This window comes from Cololabis saira, chromosome 11 (assembly GCF_033807715.1).
Source record: "Cololabis saira isolate AMF1-May2022 chromosome 11, fColSai1.1, whole genome shotgun sequence".
Lineage (NCBI taxonomy): Eukaryota > Metazoa > Chordata > Actinopteri > Beloniformes > Belonidae > Cololabis > Cololabis saira.
This window is the reverse complement of record NC_084597.1, coordinates 28,529,246-28,542,524: the sequence shown is the minus strand read 5'-3', so window position 1 is coordinate 28,542,524 and position 13,279 is coordinate 28,529,246.

The window sequence follows — 13,279 nt, the reverse complement described above, 5'->3', positions numbered from 1 at the left end:
AAAGAAGCTGATAAAGGACGCGTTCACTCTCACACACACCCATGCACAAAAAAAAAACGCACAAAAAAAATCAGTTGCGAGATCAAAATGCTTGTACTGTATATGTGACTTTAAGGTTTTGCCAAATCTGTTATCAACCATTAATATATATGCAGACAAAAAAGAAGTTGCTTCATTTTTCTTATAATTAAGGGACTACCTATCTAATGTGGTAAAAGCTACTTTTTATTTACATGTTTTTTTCGTTTGAGAAATAGTTGCATAGTCTTTCACTTCCTGTTGACATTTACCGGTATGTGAAGCTTCTGCAAAAATGCTTCTCATCTTCCTGTTTCCACCGAACCACACCTATAGCTTATGTACATGCAACTCTAAGTGTTGAAGGCGCATCACAGTGGTCTGCATAAGACGTCAAAAAAAACTGCAGCGCATCTGTGACTTCAAGAAGTGTTTTGGGTGTTGCCTGTAGTGAAACTAGTAGTCATATCATTTTAGTTATTCGTACAAGACAGTCTGACTACGGCAGCACTTATTTTAGTTTGTTTTTTATCCTTGAAAAATAAAATCAAAGATTAAACAGACAATAATGTCCTTACAGGATGTCAAAGCCCTGGTAGTGGACATCATTTTTTTTTAGCATATTTGGAATTTATTTATATTTTCAAGTGCACTTCTACTATTTCCTGTTGGAAACCGTTTTTCTTCTGTGCTGTGTGTCTGTTGATCTTTTTCACATTGCTCTTTTCCACAGGACTAATCTCTAATCTTAAAAGATTTATCTGAGCATTCAGAGGACTCCTCTCAAAACTCGAGTTTCTTGTACCGTCATCCTTAGCCTCTATGTAAAGAGGCCTCCTCTTTTTTGAGTGTCTCTAGTTTGCAGTCTTCTTCCTCTGCTTTTCTGTTTCAAGCATCATGTACGACTTCAGATTTTCTTGACCGAGGCCATCTGGCTGACTTTTCAGTTCAGCATAAAGATTTGATGCGTTTCCTCCATTTCCTGTAAGAATTTGTCTGCTATATCAAAAAACCTGTCCGCTTCAGCCTCTGCCTTCACTCAGCACTTTTTATCTACCTGGAGACTTTTGCTGAGCTTTGAAGTTATGACTGAAATTTTCCCTCCATCCGTCGTTCAACTTGAAGTTGAACTTCAAGTTTTGCTGGCATCTTATACCCTGCTTAAAGCTTTTCCTTCCAGTTTTTAACGGGCTGTGTGCAAAGCCACCTCCTCAAAGCTGACTCTGTTGTCCTTTAAGGATTTGACTTCATGAAGCTTTTTCTTCTGTGTGTTGATTTACCAACTCAAACTTATATTCTTCTTCCTCTTCTTCCTTCTTCTTCCTATTGTGAATTTTCTCTGTGAATTTTGCTCTCAACATTTTTCAAGCTGAAAGGATAAACTTTTACTTGATTATTACCACCATTTTTATTAGTTTCCCTATTCATACAGCTCGAGGTGCACACCGTTTTCTAATATTTTGAGTCTTTTCACTGAAAAGGTTTACTCTTACTCAAAGCCAAGGGGCCACACCCAGTTTGCTGTAAATGAAAATATGTGCAGTCCCTTAAATGACCACTAGGTGGTGAAAGCGGATCAGTTTTAATTAGACTGCCGAAAGTTTACAGCAGATGGAGAAATGTATTAGCTCCTAATACACCTCTAATTCACGCATTATTATGGTCGAGGTTTTAGATGGCTTCATGAATGTCTAGATTGATAGATAGATGGTTTATTGATCTACAATTCAAATCTAAGGTGTCAAGTCTACAGTGTCAAACATTTCGTTGACATTTAGTTTACTGCTTCCAGCTGGGGGCAGTCAGAGTGCTGTGGCTGTCCCCATGACATCTGTTTGTGATGATGCTGGAAAGAGTCGATAAGAATGAATGTCAGGTAAAATTAGATAGCACAATGCAGCTGATTGCCAGGCTTCTTTGTTCTGGCCATTTGCCTATTTTTAGATTAACTAGGGTCGGGTGGAGGTACCTCCTATCAATATGCCATGCCCCATAAATTAAAAAAAAAAACAACAAAACCGGGCTTCAAATCTACTCTTCACAAACATATGGGTGACATCACAGCCAGTTTGTAGATTTCTATTAATACAATCTCTGGTAACAGTCGAATGAAAATGCATTATGACAGTCATGACAAATACAAAACTCCTGAGCTGAGCTTTTCAATGCTTTGAACAATAGTTTATGATGACTACTGGATTCCAGTTAATCCAATCTCACAGTGGTAGGATCGATCAGCTCTGTTCCTTCTTTGCCCTTCAGTCTTCTGAACACCTAGAAAAATTGAAACATGTCCAGTGCTTATATGTGCTATCACATTCAGTCATTGATTTTAAAACATATACCTCAAGTGTAACAAATTGAAGTCATCCATAATAATTTATGTTTATAATTCCAAAGGGTTTACTGACTATTTTCTTTCTTTTTTCTTCTTGTTTCATAGACACAGCAGCCAAACCTTTAATCAAAAACAGTCACTCTAAACTATGTTGGCTGCTGACTTCTTGGGGGAAAAAAGAAAGATTTACTTTTCATGACTTTTAGAACACATGCTGCCACAAAGGCTGTTTTATTCCCTCTCATGTTCATGTATTTACATTTTGTTAGAGAACTGACATGAAAGGCAAATTACATCTAATTGGTGTTATACATGTAATTCTTTTGTACTGCGAATAAAATCCCACTAAAGTTTCCAGTTTTCAGTTGTTTCTTTGTCATCTTATCAACACACAATTCTCCAAAATGACCAAGAAAAAAACAGATATATTCTTATTTCATGAAATGAAATGAAGACTGACTGAAAATATCTGTGGCACCTTAAAAAAGTTGCAGCAGCCTTCATAACTCTGCAGCAGCAGACGTTTGGATTCAAAAGAAGTCATACACCTGTATATCATTTTGAATGATCAAGGATGCAGCAAACAGCAAACCAACCTGCGACTGGGCACATGAAATGAGCTGCGGGTTTCTTTATGAAGAAGGAAGAACCTTACAGAAGGACAGACATCAGTGTTGCACTCCACCTCTTAAGTCTTTTATGCAAGAGCAGCCAGCTGAAGCCATTTCTCTAGAGAAGGCACATGACAGTCTCCTGGGAGTTTGACAAAAGCACCTGAATAACCCAAGAAGCCAAGATGCAAAATTTCTTATACAAAGAATTAAACTGCTTAACCACAATTTCCAATTCTGTGTGTGTGGGTGGGTGGTGGTGGTGGTGATGGTGATGGTGATGGTGGGGAGTAGATACGCAGGCACTGACCAGGAACCGGGGGCGCAGCTTGTGAACAGGCAAGGCAGGCAACTGCTTGGGGCCCCAAGTTGTTGGGGGGCCCATGAGGCCCAAAAAAAAAAAAAAAAAAAAATATATATATATATTTTTTTTTTAATAATCACTTTTATTACAAAAGTGTTTCCTATCAGGGGTTTTGGGGACTAAAAAAATATTGAAGGCTGTTTTTACTGTACAGATCTCAAAATGTGGTAACCGCAATGACCACATCCTCCTCCTTAAACAAACATAAGGCAATTATCAATGACATCTCAGTAGCCAGTAAGAAACCTCCCTTAAGGGGCCCCATGTTGTCATTCCCATGATCACGGCCATCCACCTGTACGCAGTGTCAAAAAAAACAAAAAAAAACTACACACAGTGTTGTGCGTGTAAATTAGCAGTGTGTAAATAAATATAAATTTCATAAAGTTTTCGTTGGTGTCAGTTTATTATAACATAACGGTGATGAACGCTGGTTTGAGGGGCCCCCTAGAAATTTTTGCCTAGGGCCCCAACAGACCCTAGAATCGCCTCTGCCAGGAACTATTCAAAGTCTCAGCTTTGCTCTCAGTGAATCATTTTAGTATCTTTAGTTTTTCATTGAGAAAGGCCTTCCTTCATTGGTGGGCTCAAAACTGAAACAAGTGGGTGCGTCTGCTGGCCTCAGCTATGCATTTCACAGGTGTTGACATAGATGAAGTAGAATTAGAAATAGTATATAGTGAGTGCACACACACACACACACACACACACACACACACACACACACACACACACACACACACACACACACACACACACACACACACACACACACACACACACACACACACACACACACACACACACACACACACCCTGAAGGAATAATGAATTTCATTTTGACCTCTGTGCCCCAACCATGTTCACCACAGAAGTTATTTTTTGGGAGTGAATGACTGTGTGTATTTCAGTGCACATAAGTGTTTGAGTATGTGTGTGCTGCCTTTGTTGGACCTTGATGAAAAACAAGCCCTCAATAATTCAGCTCTCTGCCTCCATACACAGCGACAACTATCAGTCACTTTCATGCAAGGTCGCAGTCATGCGCACTGCAGTGAGAGACCGGCAAAACTGGGGCGTTTTTTTAATGATAAAAACAGAAGTTTGCTACAGTCTCCCGGCACTTGTATAATAATTGAACTATTCCCTTCTCACTCCGTTTTACACAAAACAATATTGTGTAAATATAACTGTAGTGTTTTTTTGCATTTGCATTCTAAAAATACATTCAATAAAAGCTATGAGGGTGCTGCATGCCCTAACACATAACAACAAATGAAGAATTGCCTCTTGGCTGTTTATGTCATACTCCTCAATGCTGTCAGAGATAAATCAGCTTCTAATTACATAATATGTCAACAGTAAATAAAAGGTGGTTATGTTTTGTATAACAGCAGTGTCAAAACATGAACACACACTAATTATTTTCAATTACTATGAAAATAAAACATATTATTTTAAAAGTATGAAAGTATGATGCAGTCGAGGATTTGCATGCTGAGGATGCACACAAACCCATTATTCCTGAAGTCCAAAATACTCAAATTTATGGATATTGTGGGCTATCAAACAGCGCAAATAATGTTCAAAGCAAAAAATGATCTGTTACCAACAAATATACAGAAATTATTTAGTATTCATGAGGGAAGATATGGTTTAAGGGGCAAAAGTAATTTTCATGTCACATTAATACGCACAAACAGGAAAGGTTTTTGTGTTTCCGTCAGCGGGGTGAGGCTATGGAACAAGTTTTCAATGGAATAAAAGCAATGTCCAAATATTTAACTGTTTAAAATAAAATACAAAGATATTATTTTTCAGAGTGAACCTACAGGGATGAGCAAAATGCTTGGGTGCAATGATACAGTGTTTATTTTTTATTTATCTATTTTTATCCTTATTTTCTTACACTAGTCAGTAGCTTATGTTGCTACAATGTTTTTATTGTCTTGTTTTGATTGTTTTTGTTTTTTTATTTTTATTTATTTTTATTAATTTTTTTTAATTATGTTTGCATAATGTTATGTTTGCATGTCTTAGCTAGTCATATTTAAGGAGAGGGGGTGAGAGTTTATAAGTTTTACTTCTTCTCACTCCCTTTCGAATATGTACTTTGTTATGTCTCATGTTAAGACGATTGTCTTATTTTCTTTCTTTTTTTTATATGATTCATATTCGAAATAAACACTACTACTACTACTACTACTACTTTATTGCATCTGTGATAGTTGCATAAATGTCAGCTTTAACTTCAGCATTAACCCTAACACCATGAACTCCTGGAGCATCTCCTCTGAACTTACTGAGATATTTCTGTTTACTGCAATTGTCACATGTACTGCTGTAGTACATTAAAGGTAAAGACACATCTGTTCTGTAAGCTCTTTTACCCTGGATAAGTGTTTCAAGCATGTCCAACGGTGAAAAGGCCTTAAGCCAGACACAGGACCCGCTGGAGAGATTGTATTTCACTGCTGGCCAGGAAAGCCCTTGGTATCCTCCCAGAAGAACTGGTTTTGGTGGCTGGTGAGACTTTCATCCTCTGCTCATCCGTCTATGAACCGAGACTCTGGTAAAGTCAACATAGTGTCATTTGCATTCAGTTTGGGAGAAGTTGCTTCAGGGGCGCTGCTAAACATCACCTTGACCATATTTTAACCTAATTTTTGGATAATTTAAACTTGATCTACTACGTTGTTATTTATGAAACAAGATTACAGTCAGTATTAGAAAATAATTGACCTGTGGTGAGCTTGCAAAGAAACATAAGGGCAGAGTCAATCATTTTATTTTCTACTGTGCTACACATTCAGATATAGATGCATATATGGTTCATAAATTACTCATTCAAAGGAAGACAATCTTACTGATGTTAATATATGCATTACCTAACACTTGGATATTGGCAAGTTTTCAGTCGTTGCCAAGGAAAACATTTTATCCATGGTGGTGCACTATTACAGTAATACAATTAAAAACACTGTCATTGGGCATATTGACACCAAAGCCTATATATTACAAAGCTCAATTACACATTCTCAACACAGAATATTATAAAATATAGCAAAATCGAAAATGAGAACTTCAACACCCACAGTACTATCTGTCATTGCCTCATTGACTTCGAAACTGCCCGCATTTGAAGCCTCTGCCCGAAGGTGGCTTGCACTAGTACTTTATTGTGACCCTGCTGTCTGCTCTCTTGTGGGCAATCAATAGTAAGCAATCAAACCAAGATCTACAGTGGACACTGTGAAGTTATAATCAGCATCTGTGACAGAAAAAGTCAATAAAATTAAACAGTTTACGGGTGTTTATATAGAAAATGATTAGTAAAAGCTCTGTATTTTGTACAGCAACTATGTTATTAATTATCTGGCTGCTTTTAAATCTTTTCGTTTTCATTCTTGATGTGACAGAAGCATGTAGCCAAGTTGTCACTTAAACATTTTTTCAGTCAGTTTAAATACTGATGTGTTATTGAAAAGATAACAGTGTTGCTTTTGAATAAGCTACAGCTCAGCCAGGCTATTCTCACAATGAAGACTTCAAACTGCTATCAAATCCCTTAGGCTTTGGTATCTCTGCTCCGATCTAATCAATCCCCACTTATTAGGAATATGTAGAGACAATGAAGGTGATGAATTTAACTTAACCCCCAATCCATACATTTGGAGTAGAACATTAGGTGGAAGCTGCAGAGGAGGTGGGAATGAGTTTTCCAGGTGAGAGATATCAGAAGTCATGCAAGAGACAAGTACTTATTGCTCCTTAAATAGACCTCTGAATGAAACCGGGTAATTGGAATAAACCCTGCTGAGGGGTGAGAGCGAAAAAAAGAAAAAAATGCAGCTTGAGATGTATACCTGAACTAGGTTCCAAAGGGCCACATCATTAATCACATATATTCTGGGTGTCAGATACAGTATGAAGGAGGTGGCAATCTACGAACACATGCAGAAAAAAATAGACTAAAAGATTAAAAGGAGAAAGAATGAACATTGCAGCTTCCTTTAACTCAAGTGCAACATCTTTATTTTCCTTCTGTTCTTCCTAAAGAAGCAGCAAGACACTGAAGTCCAATCAGCTACTTATGCTACTGCTACTTATCAGTCTTAATTTCTCTGTGAAACATTCAACTTTTCTCATCTAAACATCTCTCCTTGTTTGTGTCACTGTATCAGCTTTTCCTGTCAGCAGTCAAGCCTGTCGCTTATCACTGCACACTATCTGATATAGCAGCAAAGCTGCAAAACACATTCATCGTAAGTTGAAATGAAAGTGGAAAAGAGAAAAGGTCAAGACCACAGTGTTTCAGATTGTGTTTGCATCAGGTTTGGGCACTTCGTATTGACTTGGCCTCCATTTGTCCCAACACAACAGAGGCCGAGAGCTGAATTATTGAAACCTTCTTTGTCATCAAGGTGAAGTTAAAGCCACACATGCACACACTTGCACACTTGCACACTTTCATCCTGCCATACATAGCTACATCCTTTGCTGTATTTGCAAGGACCTTGCAAAGGCATCAGTCTCTGAGGACCACCAGACTTCTGAAGAAGAAATTAAATCCTCAACAAGCAAGACTGCTAGAAATCAATACTGACCGAAAAAATCTCACATTTTTGCTATGTTAGTGTTAAAATGATAACCTTAAATGTCGCTTATACCTGAGCTTCTCCAGGTTCTGTTTCTGGGTACTTTCAAGCTGAGTAAACGCTCTGTTCAAATTTGGATTAATCAGTACCAGTGTATTGGGGAGTCGAAGTCATGCTTGGATTCGTTTAATTACATCTACCACACTATCGATGGTATCACAAATAAATAAGTGTCCAAGTAACACAGCCTACCCATTCACACTTAATTAAACATTTTTGTGCTTTCATTAAAACCTAACGAGCTTACACAAGTGTACGTTTCTCCAGAAAAACCTCAAATGAGACCTCACTCCATATTTGAATGTGTAATTGTGTATTTGAAACTACAGAGGGCAACAAAGTCAGTTACATTTCAGATCAGTAAGAAATCACTTGCACTGGCCAAACACATTGAATACATGAGGTAAACACTTTAATAGATAAATACTTTAATACATATAAACATGAAGAAACATACATGTCATATGACCCAGACCTGAATCTGAAAAAAAAACTTTTAAGACATGATTGCACACAGACTGGTTGAAGATAATACCAAAACAATAAAAGATTGAAAGCAGCAGCTGTGTTTTCAGTAGATTACATATAAGCGCCAACTCTTCCCTAGGGGGATGAGCAGAGTTTCACTTTTGTGATCTTTTTTGCATTTCAGGGTTTTGGTTCACTGACATTAAGCTAACTATATTCATATACTTCTCTTTGGTTTTCAAGAGATCCCATCAGTTTTCAAAGGACAGATGGTTTTTTATGGACCCCTTGGTATGACACAGTCTTTGGCTGCGTCCCAATACTCCCCCTCGCCCTCGTTTTCTTCACTAACCCTAACTTTTGCGCTGTTCCCGTGAAGGTAGTGGTGTCCCAATTCCTCTTTTCACCAAGGGGGAGGGGGCATAACGAGGGCTAGGGGCTGAGAATAGCCCCTTCAAATCGAGGGATTTCAGATGCTCACTTGGCGAGCGAGGGGGTATGAAAATTTCCCAGAATGCTTTTCGTCGTCATTTGCGGACTGAATAAAAAAAAAAAACATGGCGGACATTTCTTATTTTTTTGGGAATAAAATCAATTATTTGAGTTAGTTTCTGCATAAAAATGCATTTTGATTACATTTCTCGGCGCAAACCAATATTTTACTTTCATAATATTCACTCAGTGAATGTACATAATCCCTTTTTTGTCCGTTGTTCGCTAAGAACGCGCCGGAATATGGTTACGTAACCTACGTAAGCGACGCCGTAGGTTACGTAAGCGACGCCGTAGGTTACGTAAGCTACGCCATAGGCTGCGTCGATTTAACGCGGACCTAAACTCCGGAGCCGGCAGACAGAAATCTCTAAATTTCAGAGCAAATTTCTTAACAGGCGTAGCTACAACTGTTAGATTTCATCTATTAAACCAACATCTTCCTAAATGATTTATTTCAGCCAGCGTAATTCTCAACAGAGCAGCGTCCCAGAGAGAGTTCTCTCCCGGGGCGACGGAGCAGCTTGACCCGGCGGACACGTCTCTTCTCGGGCTGTGAGCTGCTGCTGCTCCCCGGGGGCGGGGGCTCTTCTCATCTCCGAAAACATCGGGCCAAATTTCTTAACAGGCGTTATTTGGATAAACTGAGCCCCGGTTACGGATCTTAAAGGTTACCTTTATGCCTGAAAAAATATTAAAACTTAATAAAGTGCCATATTAACAGCGCTACAGCTGAAATTAAAACAGCTTTTGGCTCTCAGCTTCCTGATCAGGTTAGGGATGAAAACGAGGGGGAGTAGGAGAAATGGGACAGGCACCTGGGCCAAGTGCCCTAGATCTCAAGTGCCCTAAAATCTCCCCCTTCTTTTTTAGGGGGTAGGGAAGAAAAGAAGGGCGAGTGGAGAAAAGAAGGGCGAGTGAAGAAAAGTAGGGGGAGTATTGAGATTGGGCCTTAGTCAATTGAAAGCCCTACATTCCACAGTAGATATGCTTTTTCATGAAAAGTCCGAGTTTGCTAACATAAGTCTCCAAAGGACTGGTATCACTATATATAATGTAAAAATCTGAAAGCATGGTTTAGGGGAACAACATAAATCAGACAGCATAAAGAGTGTAGCTGAAAGGTTAATTTCATTTTTCAGTTCATTTTGACTGGAAAGACTGGACAAGATAGTCCTATAGGCCCTTTAGTATATCAGCTGCCTACATTGGAGCAGACCTTGAGGAAGAAAAGAAAGAAAGTGACTGAGCTAATTTGGAAAAACCCAATTTAGTCTGGAAAGTCAGCTTTTAGCAAAGCTAAAAAACAGTAGCCAGACTGACCAAGACTCATCTCCGCTGAACCATGTACTGTATTCCTTAAATTTTAAGTAGCGATCATCAGATTTTTCACAAACAAAATAGTTAATTTTATTTATTTAATTATTTTTAGAAGAACGATAATTCATGCTTTCCTTCTCATTCCTGCCTCTGACATGTCATCAATAGGAGCAGTTTTGGAAATGATGGTGGAAACTGCTTTATATCTGGACTGCTTCTGTACTAGTGGCCTTTTGGCTGGTAGCAACAATGGCAACTTCATCCAAAACATTGAATAATTTCTTAGTTCTAAACACAACCAGGGTATTCAAAGAAGTTTTCCCCTCAATCAACATCTACATTTTGGATCTAATCAGTCTATTGGCTTGCTAGGCTTTCAAGGTTGCTGTAATTTAACCTTTGTTTTATAAAAAAAAAAATCTATCCAGGAGTGTTAGCCAAATAAAGATATAATAAAATCTCCCCTGTATTTCTAAAGTTCTTATAAAAAACAATGTAAGTGAACTTTGAAGCAATTTGTAGAGAAATAATGTGCTTCTAAAGCCATAATCTTGATTTAAGTTATCAATGTTCCCTTCATGTTCTCAGACAATGAATATACTTCTGTAACTGTCCTGTTAGATGTCAGGGATTTAAGCTATTCTCGTTTAACTTGGTACACTTGTAGTCAAGGAGTTACTGAATTCAGAGAGTGGTATCTTTATGCATAGATGCATTCATATCATGGTGTTTTTCACTGTGCAAACTTAAGAGAAATTAGACAAGGATGAAAATGTAATTTTTTTCCTTTCGTTAATCACAATTTGCTCAGGAGTGTGAACATTCATAATTTTTCTGACACAGGAAATGTATGCTGTGAGGTCTTAGCTATCCATTAAGACCAAGATTATGCATTTTGTCCTTAGAATTGTGGAGATATTGTTGATTTAATTTGGATAGGCCTGTTCATGTGAAATTCACCTCCAAAATACCTAGGGGTAACAAGTTAAGGAACTGTATTAGGCTGTTTTAGGCAATATCTAGCTGATATAATTTAGTTTGTTCATGTCTTCTTCAATTTGAAGACTTCAGACACCAGAACTAGTCATGGACCACCACAAGGTTCTGTTACTGGGCCCCTTCCCTTCATAAATTAGTCTATTGGATAATGTCATACCACACAGTGGAAACTTCTGTCGCCCAAACAGAAGAAACTCAACAGTACTCATGAAGTTAGATTAAAACAATTGTTTAGGCTGCAGGAGTTATCTGTGACCCTAAAAAGTAATACATGGGATAGACAATGGATGGAAAACTATCATACAGACTTAAAGTCCCTCTACAGCGGTTATTAATCTCATAAAAACTCATCAGTGTTCCTGGAAATATTATATCTTGATGATTTTGCCACAACAAAGTCTCTCATGACCAGAAATTGACTATGCATGACTACACCTTTTCTTTAACCATTGCATTGGACTGTATGGTTTCTGCCAGCAGAAACAATTCAATTCAATGTTATTTATATAGCATCTATTACAACAGAAGTTGTCTCTAGGCGCTTTCCAGAGACCCAGAACATGACCCCCGAGCAATTATTACTGGGGGTGTCAAATTAGCGCGTTAATATCGATTGATTAATTACAGGCATATTTAGTGCGTCACGTTTTTTTAATCGCTTAATCTAGTTTTTGATCTCTAACTTTACTTTTTCTGTTTGCGAGTTGCTTTATTTTGAAATCTCTGTTTCTGTGTTTCCACCTTGAAGTGGACATTGATTGGCTGTCACTGTGTGTGGGCGTGGTTAGCAGACTCTGGTAGTCTCCCATTGTAGCTGGACAGGTGTGGGGGGCAGTGAGTAGTGGAGAAGAGAAGTGAAAATGGACGAGCATGTGAAAGGTGAATGGGGAATTTACATTTCTAAAATGCCCCAATGGCACCATTGATAAAGGTAGAGTGATATGTGTTCTTTGTGGAAAGGACTTTGCTCACCACCGAAGCGGCTCAAGTTTAGCCACATAAATGCAAAGCACCCGGTCTAGGCTTGCCACCCGTCCCTTAAAATACGGAATTGTTCCGTAATTGGGAATTAAAAGTTGTGTTCCGTATTGAACCAATACAGACACATATTATGCTCTTATTTATTGATGTCATAATATACAGGTGAGGTTGGAAAATTTGAATATATTGCAAAACTTTATTCGTAGTAAATTCAACTAAAGGTGAAACAAATATATTATTTCCCACTACAATCAAAGTGAGATATTTCAAGCCTTTATTTGTTATAATTTTGGTAATTATGACTCACAGTTTATGAAAACCCCAAATTAAAAAATCTCTATATTATGAAATCAATAAACAATTCAATCATCAAAATAATAACAAATAAAGGTTTAACATATCTTGCTTTGCATGTAATGAGACTATGTAATATATTAGTTTCGCCATATTCTAGTTGAATTATTGAAATAAATTAACTTTTACACCATATTCTAATGTTCCTGTAGGTTATTCTACATCTGGGCTGATTGACGTACACATCATGGGAGGTTATTTCAGTTGCTAGTATGGTTGTCTGTCTGTACAGTCATGCAAGTTCAATGCTATTAAAGCACTTTAAACTTTAAATCAAAGCATTTAGTTTTTTCATATAAAATAAATACATTTCTATGCAGTTTAGAAGTTTTGGGGGTGTCCCATATTTCTATTTCTGAAAGGTGGCAACCCTTACCCGGTCGCAAGTGCAGCCACAGCTAACGTTAGCAGCAACCATGTTGCCACAGCAACCATGTTACCACAGCAACGCTCTTCAGCAAACTAAACTCGAGGAGACCGAGAGGCTGGCGAATGTTCTTGCCAAGTGGATGTAAATGGCTAGGACTGCATCTGTTCAAGTCTGTTAAACAAATAAACACTGTAAATAACTATAAAGCCACTTTTTGTTGTTGTTATATATCAATCTTTTGATCTACCACAATAATGTAATGAATTTAAAGGGAAACACCTCAAGTTGAGGACTTTTCTCAGCAAT